We start from the raw sequence: 27854 nt of genomic DNA, 5'->3' as shown, positions 1-27854 counted from the left end.
CTTCACTGAGTTCTTATTTCCCCAGCTGGAGACAAGAGCTGACAGTGTCCTATTTGTGTAGGAGCACCAACCTGTTTCAAGACAGCTGAAGAGATTTTACTATGAGTTTTGAGATAATTTAGCTGCTATCACATAGATCCTCTGGTGCTCTCTGGAGCACTTCAAGGGAGAAGATGAGCCTGTGCATGGTATATTCTCTTGCTCTCTCATTATGCACACGCACAATGTTACCCAACACTTGTGGTCCCAGTCCTCAGTGGCCCCTTCTCCTGGTATGTGTTGTAGGGGGAGAGACTTTTTATGGGATTGTAGGAAAGGAAAGAAAAAATCATTGCACAGAGCACATATGAAATGACAATTCTTCCTCAGTCTTCCTAAATGGCACTCCTGTCCTATGTTTTCCTCTTGGTGATTCTCCTGGGACCAATAATCTTTGGCCCAGCATCATAGAGAAGGTAGCTGGGGAAGGAGATAGTGGGTTAAAAGAGAAGTGGACAAGTGAGTGAGCTGGAGGGAATGAGAAGACTTAACAGAAAACGGAGAAGGCACCAGAAGGGAAAAGAGAGGGAAGTAAAAACATCCAGAGAAAACAGTTCTGGGTCTCTGGAACAGCAGACTGAGGACTGAAAATGTCACAGTGACCTGCTCTGTAGCTAAGATGTCTGGCCTGAGATCTGGAAAAATCCTCCATTCACCCTCCACTTCAAAGATATCAGGACAAATGACACCCCTTTGCAGGGACTGAATAAGCAGACTGTCTGACACTGGTTCAAGACTGACTACCAGAGCTATATAATCCATATCATCTCATTCATGGACGTGTAGTATAAAACAGTTGTGAGCTACTGCATGGTGATGGGAATCACCATGGTTTTTTTAGCTGCATTGTCCTCAGCATAGCTCTAACATTTTCCATGCATCTACAAAACACTCTTTGGTATCCATGTGGAGATACAAATTATTATTAATATATTTAAATGTATTTGTAAAAATCTTGCTCACAAACCATAAATGTAACTGTAATAATGTTATCCTAAACTATAATGTTGTAATCTGATTTTATGCTGCAGAGTGAACAACTGAAAATTTATAGCACAGAACAATGTCTCACTGATCTATGACTCTTAAGAATTGGTTGTTTCTTCTTACCATACTTATTTGACTCAAATGATTGAGTGAGTCACACTGTATTTGTTCTCTGTTGTAGTTTCCTAATGGTTTAAGTCCCACAGTTCATGCAGTCTGATGTTCACTTCTGGAAACTATTGCTTTCAAGTATTTATATTTTAGGCAGTGCATCAAATCAGCAGTATCAATCCTGTGAGCAGTTGGGTGTCTCAGTAAACATGTGGACACAGGCCTTGAGGTCAACAGGAAAACTCACTGTGAAACTGCAGTATGCAGCCGAAGGACCTGATCTTATATTTGTGCCAGGTGGAAATGATTTAAGAAGATTTTAAAATCTCCCAAAGATAGAAAGTTTAGCACCAAGGAATTCAGGCTGATGCTTGGCTCATCATAGGATGCCTTTAGCAGTCAATGAGTGGATATGAACTGTAACACAGGGATTACGTTTTACCTGGTCCTAAATAAAAAAAAAAACAGCAACAAAAAAAGCAACAGCCTCACATACGTACAGCCCTATGGTTTGGGAAATAATGAGCTTCAAAACACTTCCTGGGGACTTAAAGTCCTTGTGAAATACAATGCAATACCATATCTTCCTTTTAGCTCACCTGGTCATCAGTACTGTACTTGTCTAGAGCAGCAATCTTTGGGTTTTTTTCTTTTCTTCTCCCAATTGTTGGAGCACCTACTCAAACTTCAAGATGGATTGTGATTAGATCTCAAGTCCGGCTTTGAAATGTGATTGGTTTAGTTAGTGTCTGTTATGTTTCCTCATGAGGAAGAACAGTTTGAGGCAACACTTATATTGGTTTTCAGGGGAAAATTCAGAAAAGAAAAGCAACATGAAGGTAGTACCAAGCAGGTGAGCTATTGGACAAGGCTATTCACAATGCTTGGCCAATGCAACTTCTTTTGTTCTCCCCACCTCCATTCACTTGTGTGTAGGCTATCCCACTCTTCTCATCAGAAACTTAACCTGTACAGCTTTGTGTTGAAATTAGCCAGGCAGTCCTTGGAGATTCTAAACAGCATCTCAAAATGCTGTTATGACTTTATTGTTATTATTAAGGATGGTCTCCTTTGAATGACAAAGCCTCATACAAACACAACTGTCTATCTAGTCGGACAGACTAATGACAAAAAAAAAAGAAAGGGGTTTAAGCCCTGTAACAATGTAGAAGTCTCCCTCTGAGAGTGGGGCAATACTGGAATAGGGACCCTGAGAGAGGGTATACAATCCCCATTCTTGGGCATTCTCAAAACTTCACTGAAAAAGGCTTGTAGAAAGCTGATTGAACCAGGAAGTTATGCTTCAAGCAGGGGCTGGACTCCATGTCCTTCATAAAGTCCTTCCAAACAGCATTGTCTTCTAATTTTATTATCTATGGTAAAATCAGTGGCAAAGTCCTGTATAGAGGTACATATAGCCTGATACTTGTTGTAGCACCTAAACTGCATGAAACATCTTCCCTCTTTGAAAATAAGCTGTCTCCTCCAAAATCATGAGGTGAATGCTGTCTTCTGCAGTGGAAAGAAGAAAAATGTGGTGTAATTTTTTGCCTCAAATTAAATTGACATCTGTTACATACACAGTGTCTAGGATTTTAGGAAACAAGGGCCAAAGGGTGAATTGACAAACAGGCAAAGAAATCTTGCTTTCGATAAGACTAAAACTGACTGAACCTTCTCAAGGGCAGAAGGACAAAACTGTCCTTTCACAGGTGTCCTGGGGATCAGAGCTAGAGGCATCTCACTCTGACAACATTGTTCCTGTTGTGTAGCTAAATTGAACGGGTCAGGTCCTGAGGCTGTCAATCCAGCTAAGTTTGCATCGGCATTTAGAAAGGAAGTAGACATTCTCCCAGGGCTAAATGCCAGTGACTGTGATGTGACATTGTGATAAAGTCCTGGTCTCTTTCAGTGGCAAGAAAGTATTGTTGCTTTAATGTAATGACTTGTGATATCACATCCATTGCTCCTTTATTGTGTGTTTTCAAACCCTGGGCTCCCACTTGGTTTTGATGGACACTGGGTTTTTCCTTCTGAATGTTTTTTTAGCCTTTTTTCTTTGTAGTGATGTGAATCTAAACTGAGAGCTCATTATAAATTCCTGCTGTGCATACTGAGCTCCTAAGAGTTACCTAAGGCAGGATCTGTAGGAAGAGGTAATAGCAGATGTTCTGTTATACCAACCAACATAGATGTGAAAACCAGTCTGATTTTTTGACACACTAGTCACTGTTCATATCTGAAACAGAAGCAAGAGATTTCAAGTTATCATGCTGCATTCTGGATTTCTTGGGTGCTGTATTTTGCTTCTTAAAATTACTGTTTAGAATCCACTAAGGCTGCTTGGGTGGTTGCTATTAATTATAGTAGGCTTGGGGATAATCATTGTGTCAGCAAGATTAATGATTATAATTGAATTTATAATGTTTTCTGTTTTTTTCTTTCTATCTATGACGTTACTAACTTTTTTAAATGGCCATTCATTAAAAAGAAAACTAGCTGACTCATTGAGACATGCCAAATTGTTTCTGCAGTCAACTAATGACCACTAGTTCTGATTGTAATGTTCATAGGGAAAATTTAGGAAGCAAATCTATATTACTAACTGATGCCAGATGATTTTGTTATTACAAGAGTTAAACTCTTGTCTTTTCTGTGCTCTGACTTATATGTCGTGATGCCTTGGATTTGTCAGCATACTAATCATGTCTGTCACAATACAAATTGGGTGGAAAATCTTCCAGAGGAGAGTCCTGCCCACGATTTTAGCATTAGCAATAAATAATTGTGCAGTGCCTTCTGTGGAAACATTTCATTCCATCACAGTTGCCAATTTCAAATTATTATTTTTGTTCCAGTTAATGGGAGCTGCTACAGAAATGTCACTCTGGCACAAATTTTGGTGCCGAGATTGGCAAACAGCAGAAAAGCAGCAGCTACTGACAGAGACGGTCAATGCTCCATCATGTGGAGCAGCTTTTAAAGACAGCAGTATGGCTGGACACCACCCTTTTGCAGCTACAGCCTCCTAGTGCGCTCAGGGTTTTATAAGCCTGAACAGCTCTGGAGTGAATATGTGACAGGACGGGGCATAACGTCACTGGTCTCCTGAGGTGATAACGCACACTGAATCATGGCCCTCAGGTTCCTTGTTTACAGCACTAAGGCAACACAACAAAAAATCTGCCTTTCCAGGTGAGGGGAGCAAGCAGAGGTGATGGCTAAGATCAGACAAAATCACACGGCAGCATCTGGTGGGAGACTGGAAAGTCAGGAGAGGCTCAGCAGTGGCAGTACAACTGCAAGAAATTTATGTCTATTGTTCTAGATGGGGGGACAGGGGAGGAGCACTCACAGTGTTCAGAAAGAGAAGAATTTGATCTTTGAATAATTCAGGATGTTAAAGCTGTGAAATGTTCACGGTTGTGGGATTTTTTTAATGGCAGCCTCCAGGTGATGGATTTAAGAGATAAATGCATCCAATAATTCCTTTGGGGGATGGGGGGAGTTATTGTGTTGTTTTGCTTGTTTGTTTGAGGTTTGTTATTTGTGGTGGGGTTTTTTGTTTGTTTTATATCTTGTATTTCACAGGTGTATTTCATAGATATTCTGGAACATGTTTACATTGGGACATTCAGGCCATAGGATCTGAATTAATTTTTGAAATGCATTTATTACATAGAATTAAACCTGGCATGGGCACTTTCACTCAGAATTAAGCTAAACTAAAACGGTGTTAAATTCAAACACAGGGTATGAAAGGCAATGAAGGCAGGAGAGTTTGTTTTCATCCGAATTTCTGCGAAGAGCTCATGGAGATAAGATGCTATAAACCAGATCCTCAGCCAGTGTAAGTGAGCATTATCCAGTGATTTCATTCAGGTGTTCAGCAGGGGAGAAATTGGTCCTTAGGAGGTTGTTAACCATGCAAAGTGTGAATGCTCAGGAACTGGCATGGGTAGCAAAAGGGCATAAACTGAAGAGATTTACAAAAGCAGCTGTTGTTCAGATCAAGTTAAAGCAACTTTTGTCTTTTCTTGCTTTGTGCGGAAATCTAATGTATTTTTTAAGTCATTACTCTTGCATCTAACTGTTTCTTTTGTGAATAGGACAAATGAGGTGAAAGAAAATATAAAATGGACTCAAAAAAACCATGAAGGAATAGGCACTTCTGCCTCGAAATACAAGAATTCAGAGGCAGAATGGAAATGAAAGATGACATTTTCACAATATGTAGTTAGACTGTGGAATCCACTGCCATGGGAATATTTTGAACTAAAGAGTTTACTTAAATTCAGAGAAGCTTTAGCAATTTATATAAATTACAAGAATACCTAGACATGTAATAATTATGATTAAAGTTCTGGAAAGCATGTTGTGCTTTGGGTATTATGCTAGTCTCTATCAGGTTGAGATAATCTAACAGACAGGCAACCAGCAGTAGGCAGAATATTGCCTGAGAAATACCTGGGATTGATCACTATGAGACATAAGCCTTAGAAGACCTTGGGTCAGATCCAGGATATCACTTGATCTAGCTTCTTTTTTTGGACTACTTCATCCTCATCTTGACTGAGTTAAGCCTTTCAGGTGTCCAACTGCTGATGAGTAATGTATTCTGATTTACGGAGTCAGGAAACCTAGTTTTTTAATGCAACTTGCACAAGAAATATGTTGAGCTAGGTGCGCTTAGAGCCTTATTATAGCCATAAATAACACTGCTGTGGAGACAGGTCAGTAGGTTTTACTCTGAGCCTAGTATGAAGTCAATGATAAAGATGTAGGGTTGGAACTGTTTAGTTTTGTCATAAAAGCTATGTTCAAGTGTCCGTCACAGAATGTGCTGTGACAAAGCAAGCTGTGGGAACCAACAGATAGCTTTGCTTGAAGGGTCCTCAGGGTAGCAAATAAAGCACCCATGTCCAGGATTATTATGCACATTATGCAACAGACTTTCTCCCCAGCAAATGTAACAGTGGACATTAGGGAACAGAACAGGAGAAAATGCTGCTCACTCTCCTTCTATGATTCATAGGGAAAGCAATGTGAAGGAGTTTATACGGGAAGGAGCAAGACCGAGGAGTCATGGTGCAGGTTGTTTCACTCAGCTGAAAGGTGCATCACATCTTTAGTTATTACACCTAAATCCTTAACTGGGAAGAGCACAAGACCTCACAAAAATTGTGAGACACATGCTAGAAGCATCCAGAAGTTGTCGAAATATCAGATAGTCAGGGTACAGTAGGCAATATAAGCTCAACAGAAAAAAAAGCAAACAACTAAATTTAGCAGCTTACAAAGTACCAGGTTGTATTTGGTGGAAAAAAAATGGGACATGTTGGGCAACTTTTTACAGATTAGGGAGGAAAATACCTTTCTCTTCCTTCTTTTTCTCTTGCTCCTTCTATTTATGCATAGCTAAGAATTGTGAGCTGTTGGTTGCCTGTAGAAGTGGGTCCTCACTTGTGTAAAGCCCAATTGTACTGATAGGGCAGTTAGTGTGAACTGCATAGGGATTTTTGTTCCTGGTATAGGGAAAATCCCGAAGGATGAAACTGCTTCAGGAACAAGAAGGCTGGTCAGACTAGAATGTCAATAAGGATCTTTTCCTACAATATTTGTAATGTGCCTCACTTATAATAGGAAGAAAGTACTTTTCTGGAAGAGCACAGTTTTTTGCTTCCTCTTGTTTAGCAATCTCTACACCAGTTTACATGTGTTCACCACTGTCACAGGGTATCTCCTGACATCATGCTGACTAAGCCTACAGAAATGCAAAGGGAATTGTGTGCATGCCACCAGCTGCAGCCATATTCCTGTGCCATCCCATAGATGTAGCCAAGGTTCTGATTTCCTCTGGATGTTGTAAATCAGGACAAAGTACATAGGGCCCACCTAGGCAAAAATGGGATGCAAATTATAAAATGGTGTCTGGTGGGGTTAACTTAAATTCAGGAAGGAGAAATAAAAATGTGCCAATCAAAGTCTCTTATGAAACTGCTGTAATTATTTTGTCTGCTTTCATATTTTCAGTTTGCAGAATTAAATCTTTTTTCCTTTCCTTTCCTTTCCTTTCCTTTCCTTTCCTTTCCTTTCCTTTCCTTTCCTTTCCTTTCCTTTCCTTTCCTTTCCTTTCCTTTCCTTTCCTTTCCTTTCCTTTCCTTTCCTTTCCTTTCCTTTCCTTTCCCTTTCCCTTTCCCTTTCTCTTTCCCTCCTGTGTTTATAAATAAACATGTTTTCTCTCCACTGCTAAAGTGTTTACAACAGCTTCTTGCCACTGTTTTTCAAGAACAATGGTAACACAGGCATGTTGACACAGTCATTAGAATGAGGAATAAGGTTTAGGCCAAACAGTCCCCAAATTAAGTCAGTTATGTTCTCTGCATGGCCAGTCAGCCTTCCCACTTTTTAGTCCTTTCTGGGATGATCATGCTGCATAGACAGATCCGATTACACCTTGATGCTTGCAAGGGTAGCTTTTTGGTCCCTTCTGTCCCTGCTAGTGGCCTCCTCTGCTAACCACATCTGTAGGTCTCCAGGGGATCTAGCAAAAGCAGAAGAGGGAAAAGCCCTTCACATAAAGGTCTTAATGTGCTGCTGAAGTAGACTTTGCCTCTCGCAAGCCTTGCTTGTCTGTGGACAGGACAGGTGTTCAGAGGGTGTGAAAGCTGTTGTGTCCAAAACAGAATCATAGAATCATTTAGGTTGGAAAAAACCTTTGAGATCATCAAGTCCAACCAGACACCATTAATATAAAACCTGTTTATCAACATACATATGCATTGTTAAAACACTTTACCCAATGCATTGCAATTCAACCTTAGCTCAATACTGTATTTTTGTCCCTCCATACCTTCACATTCATCTAAAACCAGCCAAGATCTGGGAAGTCAGCGCTTGTCCCAAATCCCAAGCATGCTTCCATGATTCCTCTTTTGTGTCTTCTCTCCCATTCCTGCAGTTGCAAGACCTGACTCAAAAACTAGACAAAACATTCATTTTGCAGGAGTAGTTTTCAGTGAGTCAGTGGATTCATGGCAGAAGAAAGAGACCATTAACATGACTGGTTGGTGGAAGGCTGACGTTTCAGTTCAACCCATATTAGATATTGAGGTCCAAACCAGAAAGGTGGAAAGTTTGAGTGAGGGGAAAAGCTTCCACAAGTGGTCAGTCTAACTGTGAAATCCAGCACCACAGTAAAACATCATTTATACTTCTGCCTACAATATGGGCAAAAGCACTTCAGTTTTACCATTGGCACTGGTGACTGTAGAAGACTCACTTATGCCTGGTGAGGTTTCATAGGACTGCCTTCCCAACAGGATGACTTGAATTTTCTTTGCATTGCTTGTGCCTGTTGCCAAACAATACTCTATGCTGGGGGCTTCTGCAAGATTGCTGTTCTCAGGAGTGCAGGTAGATTTCTCTTATAACAGCTGCCTAAGTCCTTCTACCTTCCCACCAGTCTGTTCAAAATGTAATGCCTGCCCCTGCAAAACACAAGATAATTACCAGCAGATCAACCTCCTGCTGGATATGATTTTTCTCATGCATGTGGTCTTTAAGATCAAGAGTGGATCTGGGGCAGTCAGGGATGATTTTTTTCCTATACGGATTTCAAGTGTAAGGAAAAGGTCCCTTGTCTTCAAGGGTCAAGGCTGTGTTTAGCTGTGCATTTGGGTCTAGACCTTACTGACAGGACACACTCACTACTTTCTGAGAGGAGAGAGATAGGAGGTGGACTCAGTTCAGGCTATGACTACAGTAACAAGCTGCCACAGATAATCTAGTAAGTAGCTTTACAGAATGTCAAGTGTTCAATTTTAAATGAGTGCACTGTATTCAGTCACCCTGCCACCAGCCTGAGGCAGGTCACTCCCTGTGGAAATGCTTCTTGTTTAGAGTAAGTGGAGAAGTCAAGTTTGCCAGGTTTCTATCACGTCTTAAGCCTATTGGTATGAGGTAAGGAGTTCAGCTGCAAGACTTTTTCTATCCTCTTTCCAATAAATGCACAATGGTTTCTGTTTGCTTGCAGAGAAATACCTAGCTTCCCTTATTGCTAATCCCATTTGTATTGGGTTTCATTTCCCTCTCTGGTACAGAAGGTTACCAGCATGTTCATGCCCAGCAGGCATCAGTTTGCATCTGTTGTTAAATTCAGAGTACATAGCTGTGCCCTCAATTTCCACTCTTTGGAAACCTGAATGTACTATGATTAAAATAGACTGCAAACAGATGCTTGATGATAAAGAGGTCCCGTTAGCTTGTATTAATTGCAATTTGTGCTGTGAGGATTTTGTCACTGCCTAATGGCTAATCTTTGTAAGGGTTCAATGAATCTGCTGGGCTTGGGGCTTTGGCATAGGTATGATAGGCCTGCAATTTTGATTTGTGGAAGTTTTGGATTCAGAGCTTGCTGAACAGCCCAGAACTGCCCAGCCATTTGAAAAGACAGAAAAGTAATATCACACCCTCCTGCTGCAAATTTGACAAGTAGGAACATCTTTCCTTAGGGTTCATCAGAAGAAAAGCAGAGTTGGTTGTGTCCACTTTGCACCACTTATGCACTGGAAAATCAGTCATTTGGCTTCTGGTTGTGGGAAATCTTCCTTAGGTCAAAGTTTAGAAAGGATCCTTCATATTTATTGCTTTTGTACCAATTAAACTTCAGTGAGCAAAGGCCAGAAAAGGCATGTGGGGGCAAAACATTGTGGTCTTTACAAAGAGGTCACCTAAAATCTCTTCTGACAGGTAAGAGCAGGTCACAGGATATGAAGGGAAAAGGCAAAGATGTCACTGATTGAATCTGGAGGCATATGTCTGAAGCAGCTTTTTGATGACGTTGTTTATAGTATCAGACATTCACACACCCCCAAGGTGTGTTTGGTGCCCCTAACTCAAGAGAACAAAGTCTCAGAGAGAGCCAGCACACTATGAATGCACCCAAGGCTGCAACAGCCCTGCAGGAAAAAATACTTCTTCTTTGTTTTCTTGACTGCTCTATCAAAGCTTTGAATTCTGTATCAAGAGTAAAAGAGAGCTGCAGGCAAAGTAGAAGTTGGTCAGGCATGTGTTGATAACAAACACATCTGTTTGATTTGGTACAGTAATTCTGGATGGAGTTGGACTTTCAGCCCCCATTTATTATAGCTTAGATTTTGTTTTTGTAAAGGCAGTGTTTCTGTGAAAATAAATAAAAATGGCAATATGATAGACAAAAAAAGAAAAAAAGCTAAGCAGGACAGTAAAGGCAGTGGCACCTGGGGCTTTATTTCAGGCATTCAGATATTACTGAAAAAGTAAAGGGTGGGAAGCAGGGAAGTTGCAAGAAGCAAGGGCATATGCTATGATTATTTTAGCTCTTAGGTGTCTTGGGCTTTGTATGTTTGGGTTAAAAGTGAGGGATTTCAGGGCATGTAGGGCTGTGTTCAAGCTGTTTTCATTATGTCACTGGTAGCAGGCATCCTGTAACTGGTGAGAGCATTTGAATGCTGTGTTAACATGCTCCATCTCTGCCTTTCGTCATAGGGTGATCTTATGATAAATATCCCTGTGCCACATGAAGCACTATGCACATGTCGTGCTTGCCTCTTAGCAAGTAAATTTGACTACTATTAATCATGCAAGGTGTGCTATTCCTTGTCTGTACTTCCTAGCATAGGAAAGTAGAAAGTATCCAACTTTTCTCTTGTACCAGATAAAGCTGTGAACTTTTTGAAAAATAATTTTGACTTTGCAGAAGGGTCATTTAAGAAACCTTTTGTTTCTGCAAGAACTTCAACAATTCAGTATTATATATTTAGCTGAATTTGGTTAATTGCAGCCACTAGCATAGTATCTGCACTTGGCCTAGATGATCATTGTAGGTCCCTTCCAACTGAAATATCCTATCCTATCCTATCCTATCCTATCCTATCCTATCCTATCCTATCCTATCCTATCCTATCCTATCCTATCCTATCCTATCCTACTCTACTCAACTCTATTCCACTCTACCCTAACTTACTCTACTCTACTCCACTCTAATCTAATCTAATCTAATCTAATCTGATCTACACTATTCTGTTGTGGAATTTTTCAAGTTCCCTCCTACAGATCAGGAAGCAAATGTTTTTACAGAAGAGCTCCAGGAAGAGCTTTACTGGTTTGCTTGCTTTGCCACACACAGTGTCACAGTTCTCAGTATCACAACCCTTCACACACACACACAAAAAGAGAAAACAGACACTTCAGTTATTTTCAGGGTAATGCTGAAAGACACTTCTCCCCAGAGTTTTAATTTTCTCTACTCAAGGATCACAGAGTTAGAGATGTGGTGAAGAACCTATTTATTCTTATAACCAGTTCCTCTCAAGGCTGTTGGTAGCCCCTCAAGTTTGTAGTCACATTCCTACATTGCAATATAATTTTCAAAGAAGGAAACTCCACTGAGGATAAGTGCCATGACATATTCCAAGTTATACAGGTTTGCTGTCCAGCTGCACACTTGCAGAATTAAGAGCACCTCTGAAAATTTTAGCCTGTAAGGCTAGTGATATTTGTAGGTCTGATAGCAGTTATGGGAAAATCCCAGAAACTCAGCAGTGTATAGAGTGCGCAGTTTTTGTCAGGACAAGTGGGTATTTGCCTCTGGTCTGGCAGGGTACAACAGCCCCAGCTATGGTTTCATTCAGTAACTGCTGAATCAAACTTTTATGTCTGGCTGATTTGCTTTGTCAAATATCAGTGGGAGAAGTTTTTCACCTCCCAGTCTGTTCCACCTTGGGAGGGAATTTTCATCGTGACTTCCTTAGACCTGCTGTACACTTTAAAACTGGCTATTCCCCTCCTTTTTCTTCCACAGACCACTACAGATACCCATCCCCCAATTAGTCTGGGTTTTTTTAGCCTTTTTTACTACATCTGAGTATTCTGATTTTCAGTTTGCTGTGTGAGCCCTTTGTTTTTGCCTAAGGCAACATGCTGCAGGAAGGAGAGAGTGACAGCCAAGTTAGTAAGGACAGTCAGCAAATGGCGGCATGTTGCTGCAACCATCAGGTATCCAGCAAAGTCTCCCAGACCTTTGACTAGACATTAACACCATTCCCTTTCATGATACAGCATACTCACCTGAGATCAGCATGGCAGAAACTACACCCTAGCTGCCATCATCATTAGCATTTTGGTGTAGATATCATATCTCCCTGAGGTAATTTCTAGTCATTAATAAGAACCAGCTGATTGTCTTTTGCTTCCCTAGGGGAAAAGCTCATGCCTGTAAATGCCTTATATTAGTAGGGTTCTGTGATTATAACTAAGCCCTTATTTTTATCATTTATGGGGCTAATAACGTCCTGTGCCAGCAGGGAATGCTGCAAATTAATAGCATCACAGGCAAAAGAAAAAGGGTACTTTTCACAGTGGACGCCAGGGAGTGAAAGCAGTCAATTTTGGTAAGGGTCACACTGGCAGTTTTTCTTGAAAATGTGTACCAGCATCTTCACAAGAACCCTTTCTGATGGGAGCAAGATGTTACTGGAACAGGACTAGCCAGTGCAATCATTGGGAAAGGGCTGCTTTCCCTCTGTAGACCCTCTCTAGTTTGCAGTATTCCCACTGCCTTATCCTGAGTTAGGCTGGTCTCCACCTGCCTAACCCAGGAATTAGTGCAGCTCTGTCTTTGTTTTCCACTTCTCTAAATGAAACAGAAAATGTAAACACAATACTGGCTAGACACTCATCAATATCCAACTAGAAGTACCCCTGGAATGATCTTTTTGTGCTATAAAGGTTTGCATTTAGACTTAAAATTTAGGACTGGACAGGTCAACCCACAGAAAAACAGCTGAACTGTGTAAACAACTAAAAATAAACTATTGCTCTGCTGTCCAGAATGCTTAGTACTCGCAGGGCATAATTGTGCATTAAATTAGGTGTTGAACAGTGAGATTTGGTAGGAGATGTTGCTTCCAGGCACTCTCCTGGTACAAGGAGAGAGATTTCTTGAAACCTTGAAACTCTGCAGAGTGTTTTATTTTGTGCATTAATTGTCTTGGAAGGTGCTTTACTGCACTTTTGAAGGGCTCAGCTCTATTTGCTGAAGTCTTCACCTCTGCAAATTTCTGTGCATATCACACACTCTATGGATAGGTGGAGGGATCTACCTACAGAGAGACAGGTTACAGAAACATGACTTTATAATTAATTCTTTAAATATAGGCTTGGCAGCCTAATTTTAGTAGGTTTGAACATTTAATTCAAATTTTGACAGGAAAAGGAAGTAATTTGCTAAACTGCTCTTCAAAATCTCTAGTGAAGGAAGGGGAAAGGAAGGAAAATGGCTTGAGTACGAATTCAGTTCAAAGAGTTTCCACTCACTGTTGCTCCCATTTGAATTCATGAGCATGCAGTTGTTTCCACAGCCTGCTGTTCAGACCAGTTGTCTGCCTTGCTTGCTGCCCTCCTCCATGTTTGTGCTAGTTAGCTGTTGGCTAAGAGAAAGTTCAAAGCTGTTGTGGAACCTTTAGCTGCAGCATATTCTCTTTACTCTGTTGAAGATCTCATGTCTTTTTGAATCATTAAGCAGAGTTCAGATGAGGGCCATTGTTCCATGGATTTATCCTGTTACTAACTTCCATTATTTGCAGATCACATGGGAAAGTGAGTTACTACCACTCTAATGATGCTGTGTCATCACTGTCGTTAATCTGAAAAGCTTCTCCCAATGGGGTAGAAGAGCTTCAAGACATCATAAACCACAATCTATAAAATCTTCAGTAGGTACATCATCATTTATCATTTTAATCCATTGTCTATCATACAAACACAGATCTCCAATGATCTGTAATTTTTTTTTAGTTCTCTTCTAATCCTAAATGCTTCTACTGCAACTGTTAGGAACAAATGTTGTTAATTTACCTTGTAATCCATGCAGAAAGCAAGGGAAATTAAAAAGACAGGGCCTTCAAAAGGTTTTTTTGCATTTCAGAGGATCATTTGCTCTGGCCTACAGAGCATCTCATTTCAATTATTTGACATTATATAATATAGCACAGTCATGAAAAAAGACCAGAAAGTCTTACCAACTCTCTTACTAATTAAAGGGATTCCTACAGTATCAGTGGCTATTCTCAGGTCTGTAAACCAACCTGAGGCCATAGAAGAGTTCCTGCAACTTTTCACTGAGACTTCAAAAATCCCTCTATCACTCAATGAGGAAAATAAATGCATATACACACAGCCCCACCAAAAAACATTAGAAGATACTGATTTGGATGGAAAACCTAAAAACAAGGTCCTTCTCATAGGACAGTTACTAAAGCCAGCCTCCTGTTGATTATAGCCTCAGTCCCACATCTGGCTAGCTGGACTATCCAGTATGTAATAGTCCGAGATAGTTATGGGCCATTAAATTTTGCAGAGTTATTTGGGAGTACACTCCTTTAGTCCTACTCTCACACTCATCTGATAGTTTATGCACTTTAGTATGGAGCTCCTTTTCCCAGTCCAGGATAAGAGTTGCCAATTCCTGCAGAGCCTTACTTGCACAGCAATCAGTGGCTGATGCATGTTTGGGAATTTTATTGTCAAATAACCCACTTACATGTTTTATTGTTTAGATTATAAGTCTCCTGAACTTCAAAGCAAGATTTGCAGTGCAGACCTGTTAGCATAAGACATGGTTACACAGTTGGAACCCTCGTATGGTGCCATCTTACAGTTATTCCTGTGAAAATGAACATCTGTTCAAGAATTATCTAGCACCAAAAAGAAATTGACCAGGCCTGTTTATCTTCATCTTAGTGTCAAACTGTCCTCTCAGCCTCATTCAAAGAGAGGCTGGAATTTTTCACAGGATGTTTTCCCAGGCATTTAAGGTCCTGCAATCGTGCAACAAAAGTGCCATCTTGCAAGAAAGGCATGTTATAACTGCATGTTATTTTAGACCCTAATTTTGTAACTTAAGCATGGTATGTAATTCACCAGAGTTGTTTAATAGTATTGGTGATGAATAACTGTACTAAACTTTTGTGCTAGATTGTGTTAGCTGTGATTGTGAAAATACATCTTTGAATGTGATATTTTGTTACTCTGGACCTTGTACTTATTAGAGAGAATGAATATAGCTGTTTTAATGGGCTTGGCCCTTACAAATTGGTATGCAGTCAGATTCTCACAAGAGGAGAAATTTTGTGCCGGACCTTGCATTTAGGAATTCTGATCTATACCATGGTTTCATCTGAGTACTGAGAAGTGTGTGCATTTTGACACTTCATATCTTTCTATTAGCAGGTGCTGCAAGATGTTCAGAGTATTGCAAAACTGGCTGTTAAGTGCAGTTCCCATGAGCATGATTAAGTGATTTTTGGTGGGTGTGAATACGCTGATGCCACTGCCACTGAAATATGGTTGCTGAACACCCTCTCACTGATAGCTCACTATGAATTGCCAGTGAAATGGCAAACAGCCACTTAAGGTGTGCTGATCAGATTGCTGGTGCCAGCCTGGTCATGCTCAGGTGCACCCCTTCCCTTATGTTTGTTCATAAACTTAAATTTTGCACCTTTAAGGAAGTATGTTTCAAATCCCAGGCTATAGACTACATGGAGCCAGAGGAAATTCCTGCTGTGAGGGCAATGGAAAGTTGCAGCAGCTCCTTTCCTGCAAACAACCAAACCTATCACATTGAGAAGGCATCCCCAGAAAGAAGGGCATCCTGATCAAAGAAAGGCTGAGACAGGTCAATTATAAAAATTAAGACTGGCACAAAAGAAGACCAAAGCTCTACTACAGCTTAATAGCCCATGCTTAGGGGAATAATTCATAATGTGGGCTTTTTGTTGCGGAAATTGTCACAGTACCAACAGAAATGGGCATGACACCTCGTTGTCTCAGGTGGAAGAAATCATCTGTGTTGATGAATTGATTCTAATTAACATGGGTGCCAGTATGTGGCTCACTGGAGACTATGATTTCTGCTGACTACAGTGTCCTGGGTATCATAGGCTGGATGGCACTGCTGGTGGTCCTCTGTGGCGCACAAGCTGACCAGAGCTGCAGGTGAGCTAGGGAGGCCACATGAAACACAGTACTCTCAAAAGACTTTCAAAGTGGTATGCATACCCCACTGTGAGCTTTGCCAGAAGAGGAACCATTTGGACATTTGGATTATACATTTATTTGTGTGTATATAAAATACCATATTGCATATCTTTTGCGTTTATGTGCATGTTTATACTTAAGCATTTGTGCTTCACTCTGAAAAACATACATTTCACACAAATGCCATCAGAACAAGCCAACTGCAGCGTTCTTTTATACCAAAGAATTTGGGTGGGAATCAGTCTCATGATGCATAGTTAAATCTCATCCTACAGCACGTAAGTGTATTGGATTTTTTCTATACATCTGCAGAACAAGGTGTCTAAAGGTGAAGGAAAAGTTTCCTATCTCTCGATGTTCAGTTGCCTAAACAGTCTTACTGATACTCTTCCAGAAGTGTTTTAAAGTCCTGATGCATATCACATACACAGAGGTTTTTTTGTCTGTAAGAGAGCGTGTATATTTACAAATACCAAGAGAGATTCAGTAACTTGCCCAGTCATGCTGGGGTCTGCGGTGAAAGCCAGTGTGTGAATCCATATTCTTAAACCAAGGTTCTTCTCACAGGGCTCCCTTTACATTAATCAAAAAATCTACCCTCTTTCCTCCATCTCTCTTCCCTGTCCACATCATGCTTATAGATATTCTCTAAAATGGATCTTTCAAGATCTACTTCAGGTTCTACCGGTTCTCACAAAAGCGTCACTAGTTCAGGCATGCATAACTAATGTATCGTTATATGGTAGAAAATGCTGCAGCCTGACATAAAGAAGGATGTATTTGTTGACAGAGTTCTTTATTTAAAAAAAAAAATAAATCATTAACAAGTATTAACATTGTGCCATTGTGCCCACTCAGATATGCATTTGAAAACATAGACTTTGCTTTTCTTTCATCTGGTTACTTTCCAGATCAGGAGGAATGTGAACAACTAAACTTACAGTCCCTTGTGTTCGAAACATCAAGCTCTGAGTGCGTTTGAGTGGCCAACTGCAATAGATCTGACTCAAATGTCTCTGAAAGTCAGTATTTTCCACTCACAGAGGGCTCAGCTGGCTCTATTCAGGCTTGAAACAGAGATTAAAATAAGGCATTTACCTTTGGCAGAGGCATAAGTGGTATTCACTAAAAGCCATCCTGCTGGACAATTTTGTCCCAGGTGTGTAAAACCCATAGGTATACTACACGTAACTCCATTGCAGGAATAAATAAGTAACTAAGGACAGCCGTATATCATGGATGCTGAGGTTATCTTTGCAATGAATTTTCAGTTGAGGTCTATGCTGAGCTCAGAAAAAAAGTTAGCGTGTATGTAAGAGTTCTGCAAAACAAGGCAGAGAAAGTAACTCAATTAGCTCCCAGCAAAGACTATAATCTCTTCCTCTTTAGACCAGTCACTTTTTGGCAACATGGTTACATAGATGGAGAGTCTATACTACACACACATGGGAAAGAGAGACTAAAAAACAAATAAATGGTTTGATGGAAACTAAGAAGCACAGAAAAAGAGGGAGTTAATTCAGTTAGTAATTATCGTAAGCATTACCCATAAATGTAATTCCTAAAAAATGTCAGCATTCATGTGCAACCAAACAGATCAGGTCTGTGCGTGTGACAGTGCAGTCAGCAAAAAGCTTGGGCCTGTGTCGCTAGGACAGAATGGTTTGGGATTTTGCTGAGCCAGCTCCTGGCACTTCTCACAGTTAATTCATTTATAGCTGTAATTTAGAATTTATAAAACCCTTTGCTCATGTAATTTAATGTAAGAGTTACCCAACATCAACCAAGATTGGCTTATGATAGTGTGAGGTATTTTGAAAGTCAATAGGAAAAAAATATCTGCCTTGCACCAAATCTGCAAGACTAAAGGAGATTTTGACTATTCATAGTTTTTGATGAGAAAGAAAATGATCTATGGAGCTGGCAGGAAGGGTAATAGGAGCTGCTGAACCAAAGGCTATAATGTCTTATTTTGGGAAATGAAGTAAGATTTTACTAGATTTGAAAGCAAACCCATGCAATACACATAGAAATCTACTGCAATGAGAAATGCAGTTTATTGGTATTGATAATGTCTCTATTAACATTTTTGTATGTGACAGACATTATTTAATAAAATCCAAAATGAACATGGAAGACAGGCGAAGTATGTTTTGCATCGTATTGGAGGTTAGCTGTACTGGCTGTACTAAAGTAAAATATTTTCTAAAAGTAATTTTTCAGGTCAGTATTATATTTCGTGTTAATAGCATTTATTAAAATGAGTGGGGGGAATCTTTTATCTGATAAATTTTGTTTTGTTTTGTTTTGTGCCATGGATACTAAATGTTAGGAATTAAAATCGTAGAGGAACTTTTAAAAAAGGAACCTGAGATACATACCATCTGAAAAGAAAGTAAATAATTCATATGCCTGCCAGTTAAAGTACCTAGTGATATTACATTTCAGATTTGTACGCTCTGCTTTAAGATTCTAACACCTTTAAATGGATCCAAGTATCTCTCAGTTCATCAAAGGATTTTGCAGCTGCAAATTCTATTCTTATAAAGCTCAGTTTACCTGGATGCAGAGTTATTAAAATCAGGCTGTTCTTGCAGAAAAATAACAAAAATAAACACCCCACCCTTTTAAACTGTCACTATTGTGGTAGAGATGGGTGAACTGTCTGTAGCATGTCATGGCCTATTCGTGACTGTTTGCTTTAGTAAATAGAGAGGAATAAGAAAAGTATGGAGCACAAGCCTCTTTCCACAGTCAACTGTCTGCAGGTAGCATCCCAGCACTGCCACAAAGGACCAAAATGATACATTAATCCCCTTATCACAAGCAAGGTGTTGCATTCACCCAGTGTGTCCTGTGTCAAGTTTATTCAGTCCAAGTGAACTGTAGACTAGCACAGTTATCCCTATGCAGCTGAAACACCTTGAGTCAAGGTGGATTAAGACATAGCTTTAGCTCAACTATTCATTTGACTCCTTAGCCAGTCCTATTAATGAAATCTCTTGGATCTTACTTCAAGCTAATTTATTGCTAGGCTTTGACTCCAGGCTGCTAGCCCTGATAGAGACTCACAATTCCCCCTGAAAGAGACAACAGGAAGTGTTTTATCCAGCCTCATGCTAAGAGGTTGTCACCACTTGAGTCTCATGAAGAATACTGTCACTGTTTAGAAGCTTGCCATATCTGTATTTCAAATACTCTGTGACTTTTCAGGGGTCATACATCCCAGAAAGTACAGACTAGTGCAGTAAAAGGTAAACTTTCATTACCTTTAAAAGGGTGACAAAGGAAGCTGGGAGTTGTGGAACTGCTTTGATGTGTGCAACAATTAAATACACATTCTTCAGCTAGCACATATCCAGAACATGACACCTCCTACAAAAAATATAGCCTACATGTATAGCATGACACCTCCTACAAAAAATTGTCGAGGTCCCTTTGTCCCTCATGTGTTTGCAACAGTACGTATTAGTATCCAGTGCTCCAAAGTCATGTTGTGCAAATTTTCAACTGGTTAGTTACCACTTGCCATGCTGATCTTGTAGAAGATCATCAGAGAACAAAACCATCCTCTTCGCAGTAAGATAGTATTTGTCACTCCATTTGTAAGTTTTCAGTTTGGATCCTCAAATGAGAGCTCACTCAAATGACAGCAAAGAACAAGCCAACAGATTAAAGTCTTAAACTGCCAAATAAGTAAAGTCATAGACTCTGAACAGGTATTTTTTTTTTTGTATTGCACATTATTATCTTTCTTAACCATTACACAAAATCATTCTACCACCTCTCCTGCTGCTAAAATCCTTCCTCTGTCCCATCAAAATTTTTTTGTCTTAGATTTACTAGACATACTAATTAGATGGCTTAATTAGCATGTCTAGTAAAAACCCAAAGAATTATTCTCAGCTTTTGAAGAATACTGTTCCTGTTTTATACTTGGGAAAAAGAAATGTTCATGCACCAAAAAAAGCTCATGTGCCAAAAGTCATGTATATCTTTTCCCAGTAACATTATTTGGCCCAGTAGAAGACTTAATCCTCTTCTACAAACCTCACTATCATTATGTTATGAGCTTCATTAACAACATGTTCAGAAAAAGATTAACAATTCAGAGGACAGGACTATCACTGTTTAAAACGGCACCTGGAGGACATAACAGAGAAGAACTACCATATACTTGCCTTTTTCTTTAACATGTTTTCTGACATTAGCTATTAGTGATAGAATACTATGCTAAATTGATCTTTGGATTGAGTGAGGGCAGCTCATATTGTCTGTTTACAAACCATCTACTGACAAGTTTCCCTGAGTTTTTCAACAAGTCAGTATTTAATTATATCTTGGTTAATTAAAACATAACAAAACAAACAAAAAAAATAGCCAGAGTTTGTTTTGCTCTTCTAATCAGGATAAAAGAAATTTATGTGATTTTAAGGTTAGCAGCTGAAAACAGAGAGCACAAGTCCCTGTGTAAACATGCATTTGCTGCAGACTTTCTTTTAGAGCAAAAATAAATCAACAATCAAAATAACCAGAAAATAAATAACTGTAATCTGGTCAGAGAAGGTGCCCAAATGAATGTTACATTACTGCTGTTTGACAGCATAAGCCAGTTTTTAATTAGGCATTATTTTATGTAGGCAACATGTCTAAAATGCAAAATACATACCGCCTGAGCATTGGATAATTATTCATATTAACTTGCTCTTGTCATTCACTGTCCTATATATGACTACAAAAGTGGTGTTTTCTAGTCGTATACAGACTTGTTTTCTAGTCATATACAGACTTCTGCAGGACTACAGAACAAGAATAAAGCAGATCTTAGAATCTTTGACTAAAAAGAGAAAAATGTGTTTCTTTACAGTATGTGTGCTCTTCTCCATCCTTATTAAACTACAAGTATTTTGGATCTGCTTCTGCTTCTGCTTTGCATGTTATTTGCAACAACACAAAGATTGGATTTACCATCTTTTTAAGGTGTTGACTGTTTTTTGATGATTTAAGGAGTACATATTGTGCAGACCAGTGGAGGACTGGGTCTTTTCTGATTATCCAGGAGCAGACATACCAATTAGCCATTTGCCTTTCTTTTATCATCCTGATGACTCTCCAGATGCCAACTGAAACTGAGAGTTAAAAATGACCTTTTTATAGTCTGACAGTAAGATCCATAGGTTATAAGTCCAATCTGTTTTCAAAAGCTCTTTCTAGTGAACAGGCAGTCACTTTTATCAATCATACACCCAGAGATTATTACTATAAATTAAAAGATAAACAGGAGACTTTTGGAGGAATAACTAAAAGGAATTGCATGTTATGCTAAGTTCTTTTTTCAGTCAACTCAGTGCAACCACAGTTTTGTAAACAGAAGGAAAATTTGGCCCTAGGTGTCTTACAAAGATTAACTTGTTTCAACTGCAATTACAGTAAGTAGTATTTTGGGGGTAATATAATTACTGAAATCATGTGTGACTTTCTCTAGGGTTTTTTCTGTTAATAGTGTCCTTTTTCTTCTCATATTCCTGAATTTTACTGATATGTTGCTTCAAAAAAAAGTGTATTTTCACACTTCTAGTATGATATTTGATGTGCAGTTGCTTCTTTTCACACTTCCGTTTTTAGAGCACTTTTGAGAAGCAAGTGAAGTTTTACTGGAAGTATGATGAAAACTCTTACCTATTTTTCTTTTGGCAAGTGCAGCTGGGCATGTGCAGTAAACTTGCTCCTTCACCTATGAAATAATTGGGTTTCACCTACAGAAGTTCAAGATGCTATTTACAATTACACATGAAGACTATCTTGTAAATGCTGGGATTCCTTTTCAGCATTTGGCTCTTAGTCATTCTGGCGATATGTTCTTATCATTTAAAAAAATATTATAACTGCTAATCAAAGACCAAAACCCAAACAGAATAATTGTGCCACAATATTAATATTGATAAATGTGCAAACGCATCTAAATTTTGCTTTGCTTGGTACATAGAAAGCCTCAGAGTTATTTGCAATTTTCTCATCTCAAAATTATTACACAGGAAAACACACTGTAATTGAAATCCAGTTATTTGTAGAAAAATATATTTATTTATTTATTTTCCATCTTTTAAGAGCTGCTTTCCCAAATGGTGAATTTTCAAATATTTTTTTACAAACTGTATCACAGTATCACAGTATGCCAGAGATTGGAAGGGACCTCGAAAGATCATCTAGTCCAATCCCCCTGCCGGAGCAGGAACACCTAGATAGGGTTACACAGGAATGTGTCCAGGCGGGTTTTGAATGTCTCCAGGGAAGGAGACTCCACAACCTCCCTGGGCAGCCTCTTCCAGTGTTCTGTCAACCTCAATGAGAGGAAGTTTCTTCTCAAGTTTAAGTGGAACCTCTTGTGTTTCAGTTTGTACCCATTACCCCTTGTCCTATCATTGTTTGCCACTGAGTAGAGCCTGGCTCCATCCTCGTGACACTCCCCCTTTATATATTTATAGACACTTATAAGGTCACCCCTCAGTCTCCTCTTCTCCAAACTATAGAGACCCAGCTCCCTCAGTCTTTCCTCATAAGGGAGATGCTCCACTCCCTTAATCATCTTCGTTGCCCTGCGCTGGACTCTCTCCAGCAGCTCCCTGTCCTTCTTGAACTGAGGGGCCCAGAACTGGACACAATATTCCAGATGGGGTCTCACCAGGGCAGAGTAGAGGGGAAGGAGGACCTCTCTCGACCTACTAACCACCCCCTTCTAATACACCCCAGGATGCCGTTGGCCTTCTTAGCCACAAGGGCACAGTGTTGGCTCATGGTCATCCTGTCGTCCACTAGGACCCCCACGTCCCTCTCCCCTACACTGCTCTCTAACAGGTCGCTCCCCAACCTATACTGGAACCTGGGGTTGTTCCTGCCCAGATGCAGGACTCTACACTTTCCCTTGTTATATTTCATCAAGTTATTCCCTGCCCAACTCTCCAGCCTGTCCAGGTCTCGCTGGATAGCAGCACAGCCTTCTGGCGTGTCAGCCACTCCTCCCAGCTTAATGTCATCAGCAAACTTGCTGATAGTACACTCAATTCCCTCATCTAAATCATTGAGGAATATATTAAATAATACTGGTCCCAGTACTGACCCTTGAGGCACTCCACTAGTTACAGGCCTCCAACTAAACTCTACTCCATAGACTACAACTCTCTGGCTTCTCTCCTTCAGCCAGTTCACAGTCCACCTCACTACCTGATCATCCAGACTGTATTTTTTTTTTATTCCAATTACTAATGCTGGACAAGTTGAAAGTCCTTTTACCTTCCATCCAAATGCAAAATAAAATGCAAGTATTTTTTCCTATGGGTAGAAAATCAGAACATTACTATCTTTGTCAATGTACAGAAGTACTTTTGTAAAAGAATGCAAAAAATCACAAGGTGTTGACCTTATGCATTTAGAAAACACAGTTAATTACACACTGTCTGGGTCTAGCATTCACTACCGTGCCACTTACACAAATACCTCTGCTTCCTGAGAGAAAATACACAATACCATGTGTGTACATGTCTGCACGTCTCTATATGCACACATGTGTCTGCATATGTATATGTGTGCGTGTGTATATACAGGCAAGACTGTCCAGGATCAAATCAGATGACTCCTCCTCAGCACCTGATGTTGATGTAGCTGGTGGCTCAGATGACAGCAGCAGGCCACCTCCAAACTGTATGCAATGATTAAATACGATTTTATACTCCTACTTGTAAGCAAATTTCAGCTAAAGGCTGCCCTCAGGATGAGCAAGTTTGCTTTAAATCCATGTGGCTGGTGGAAGGGACATGAGTGGTAAGATATGGGAAACCCTCCTCCAAAGGTGAATTAATGTTTAAAGGCAGATCAGATAGGCAACTCTGACAGAAGACTGATATTTCGATATCTAGAGCAGTAGCCAGCCACGGGCATGAAATGTAATATCACCAGGTATTTTTTTGGTAAAAGTTATTTTGGAGAGGGAAGCTTCATTAGGGACTGTCGCGATAGGACAAGGGGTAATGGGTTCAAACCTAAACAGGGGAGGTTCAGATTAGTTCAGATTAGGAAGTTCTTTATTGTGAGGGTGGTGAAGTACTGGAATGGGCTGCCCAAAGAAGCGCTAAATGCTCTTTCCCTGGCAGTGTTCAAAGCCAGGTTGGACAGAGCCTTGGGTGACATGGTTTAGTGTGAGGTGTCCCTTCCCATGGCAGAGGTGTTGGAACTAGATGGTCTTAAGGTCCTTTCCAACCTAACTATTCTATGATTCTATGATTCTATTATAGTGTTCCCTGAGCTACCATAGGGTGCTTGGGAGCCCTTTGGTGGATTTCTAGGCAATGGAAACAGGCAAATCTTTTACACTCGCTTTCTGCACAGAATAAGCAATACAGCTTTGCTCTGATATTTCTGCTGAGAATCAACCACCCTGTAAAAGCACTAGAGCAGGTTATGTTGACTGAGAATGGCTTAAGAAGGCTTGGGTTCTGGCTTGGTAGCGTGGGTGTGTCGTTAACAGGTCTGAACTTTAGAAAGCCACAAGCAGTGTCCTCCTTTCCTCTATGTGTGATCATTTCTATGCTACTACTGTGCTAAATGAGCAGCCTCAGTAGCCTTGATAATGAGTGTTTATCAAAGAGTGGGAGCAGGAGGAACCAATCCTTTGCCCCACATAGCTCAAGCAGAACAAAACAAAAAGTGTGACAGCACATGTCTCTCTGTATTGCCAGGGGATGTATTGCATGTTTTGATTTCTGTGGCCGACCATGAACACAGGTACTGCAGCATTCTGAAAATAAGTGTCATGGTAAGCTCACAAGTCAGCAAGCCTCCTCACAGGCCTGGTAAATGCATTAGACAAATGCATCTGTCAGAGGCAAGACCTGAAAGACTGAGCAGGCCTTGGGCATGCATTTTTAGCTGACAAACCACCTAAGTTTAAGCAATCAACCTTCTTTTGAGTAGGTGAGCATGTGTCCCTGTGTTGTCTGTGTGACGCGACTGCGCCAGCGGGCCAAGTTCAACTTGCCTCCTTGTAGAAAGCTATGCCAATGCAAACTGTGTAAAATGTTGTTCTGATCTCACAGCTGATTGCAGCAGATGCAGGACAATTGGGCAGTGAGTCCTTATGTTGCCACCCAGGCAGATAATTTGAGACTCACATACTAAAGGCTTTTCATATCAAGATGTAGGGAGAGAATTAAAAACAGCTACCCAAACTAATTAAAGCATCAGTAAGTGGGCAATGTTGATTCAGTAGTAAGATAGTGAACTAAAGACATTTGAAATAGTAGTATTCAATTTCAGTTGAATATTCCACAGGAAAAATGAGATGGTTATCTTCACATCCTTTATGTTGTTATAGGCAGAACACCTTGGGGCCTTGAACCCTGAAGGTTGCTCCTTCAGGAAAGATGTTTTTCGGGAAGTACATGTGCATAGAATGGCATAGCAATTCTCTTACAGAGGAAGATTTTACCAACCAATAGTAATGGGAAGGAAAGATTTCCTGCAAGGCTGGTTCAAGACATCTGTTTCTCAGAGTTTTATGATCTTACAGATAACATTATCTGGGTGGCTTTTCATGGACAGGTTTTAAAAAGTACCGAAATGAATCAGTAGCAAAGAAAGAAACATAACCCAAATCCCCAAATTTTTCACAAGGTGCCAAATCCAGCAGTCCCCCACTGAAAGATCCCACCTGCAAGAATCACTCACAAGGCTGTAGGGATCTGAGGAAAATTACATGCAGGCAATTTCCATCATTGTTTGCATCAAAACTGACTGCAGAGGTTATCTCTATGTATGGCAGCTTTCATAAGGCTGAATATGTGTCACTGAATTGAGCAGACAACATTGAAAATTAGCTGTGAGTTAATTTCACCTTTTTCTCATTATTAGATATGCAAATGTGGGATCAATGGATAGCGTCTTTGAATGGATGTGAAGCATATCAGCTCTGGCTTTTACTGCTACAGCAGGAAGTCTTTTCTCTTCCCCTTCCCCCTTTACCCATCCAAGCCCAAGAGGCACACCTGCAGTTTGGTGATGCTTCCATGTGAAGGCGTAGTGGCTGAAGAAGTAACTACATGCAGCAGATGCATTGTCTCCAGCCCAGGTCGATGAGTATATGGGCTGTAGCCTGTTCTCAGCATTTTAACTGAGTTCACAGCATTTAACTGAGTATTTAACTGAGTTCACAGCATTCAACACAGATCTGTGGCTTCTGCTTCTGGGATCAGGCTTCTAACAGAGTTCAGAGTTGCAATATAGAGTCCAGTGTGCCTTTTTGTGTCTTGGCCTCACAATTCACTTTGTGACTCCTTTTGAGCAAAAACAAAGCTGGTATGTAAGTCACTTGCTTACAGAAAAGCCTGAGAAAACTCAAGGTGCTTCTTGTCACAGTCACTTAATTTGCTTTTCACCAGACTTTGTTGAAAAAGCACAGTGATGCTGGTGTATATTGACTGCTTCTCAGGATATTTCGTCTGATTCAGTTTTAGAGGAAATCACAGCAACATGAAAAAGAATGTGCTGTGAACTCTAGCCCTTCTGTTTCTCTCCCTACATGCATATATGTGTGTATGTATGCATGTCTCTGTGTGTGCATGTGTGCTGGAAAGCTTTATAGATATTGTTATTCATTAGAACTGCAGTGACTATCAGAGCATCCACAAATTTGGTTTCACTTTAGGTGTGACACAGGATGCAGTGATATGTTATCGAGCTAGCATGCTCAGTCTGCCCTTTAGAAAAAAAAAAAAAAAAGAGTGATAGATGGTCATGAATTAGTCAGAATTAGTCATGGAAAGTATTTTTAGTAACACACTCATCATTCCCCCATGTTCTGCATCAAGAAACTCTTCTGTGAAAAAGGCTTTCTTTTCAGTTTGTGAATTTGAATACACATCTATAGAAATGCACTACTATTTTTCTGCCTAGACTTTTTCTCTTGAAATGTCATTGAATAACACATTACCTAGACATCTGAGGCCACCAAAAGGTAAGGGTTTGGGAAGAGTGGACACTAGAAAGCTAATTATTTTGAAGAACTAATCAGTTCCTCTTGATTGGATTTCTTCTAAGAGCATGGAGCCAAACCTCCTGTTCTGTATCTCACATTATCATATCTTTTCTATTTATATTATATACACTTTGGATGGTATGTGCCTCTGAGAGAGATTTTACATGTACAGCCTTAAAATGTATTTATAAAAATGTGGACTACACCATATAGACTGGTAGTGGTAGAAGTCTTTCAGGGGGCTTAGTTGAACAGATACCACAGATAGATAGTCTCCGAAAACAAAGCACTTGGGACTGCTGAGGATATCCACACAGGCTTGGGAGTTGACTGGGGCAATACCATAATTTACTCCAAGACTTTCAGCTGGCATGCAGCTGTGTTACTCCCACTCTGTAGGGAGTAACTGGAGAAAAGCGTGGTCTTCCCTGGGTCTCAGGTACTGAAAGTGGCTCACTAATTCCCTGGGGCTAATGCTAAAAAAAACAGAAGTGGCAGAGGCAGAAGATCAGATTCCTGCTCCTGCCCATTCCGTTCTCCATCTCTGAGATAGGCATTTGATACCTTTGCTCTCTGAAAGCTGGGTAGCCCATGGGGTGAGCAGGGGCAC

At 40.1% G+C, this 27854-nt stretch overlaps 1 protein-coding gene across 2 annotated transcripts in view; it reads left to right on the top strand.

Moving 5' to 3' along the window:
- Positions 1-27854, top strand: part of NRG1 (neuregulin 1) — a 458712-nt gene that overhangs the window by 163421 nt on the left and 267437 nt on the right. The window lies entirely within an intron of this gene.

Source organism: Pezoporus wallicus, unplaced genomic scaffold (assembly GCF_028554395.1).
Source record: "Pezoporus wallicus isolate ANWC-B61680 ecotype Strahan unplaced genomic scaffold, APGP_CSIRO_Pwel_v1 contig_7344, whole genome shotgun sequence".
In the NCBI taxonomy this organism is placed as follows: Eukaryota; Metazoa; Chordata; class Aves; order Psittaciformes; family Psittacidae; genus Pezoporus; species Pezoporus wallicus.
Note: the sequence above shows the minus strand (reverse complement) of the source record. Positions and strands in the feature narration are given on the sequence as shown.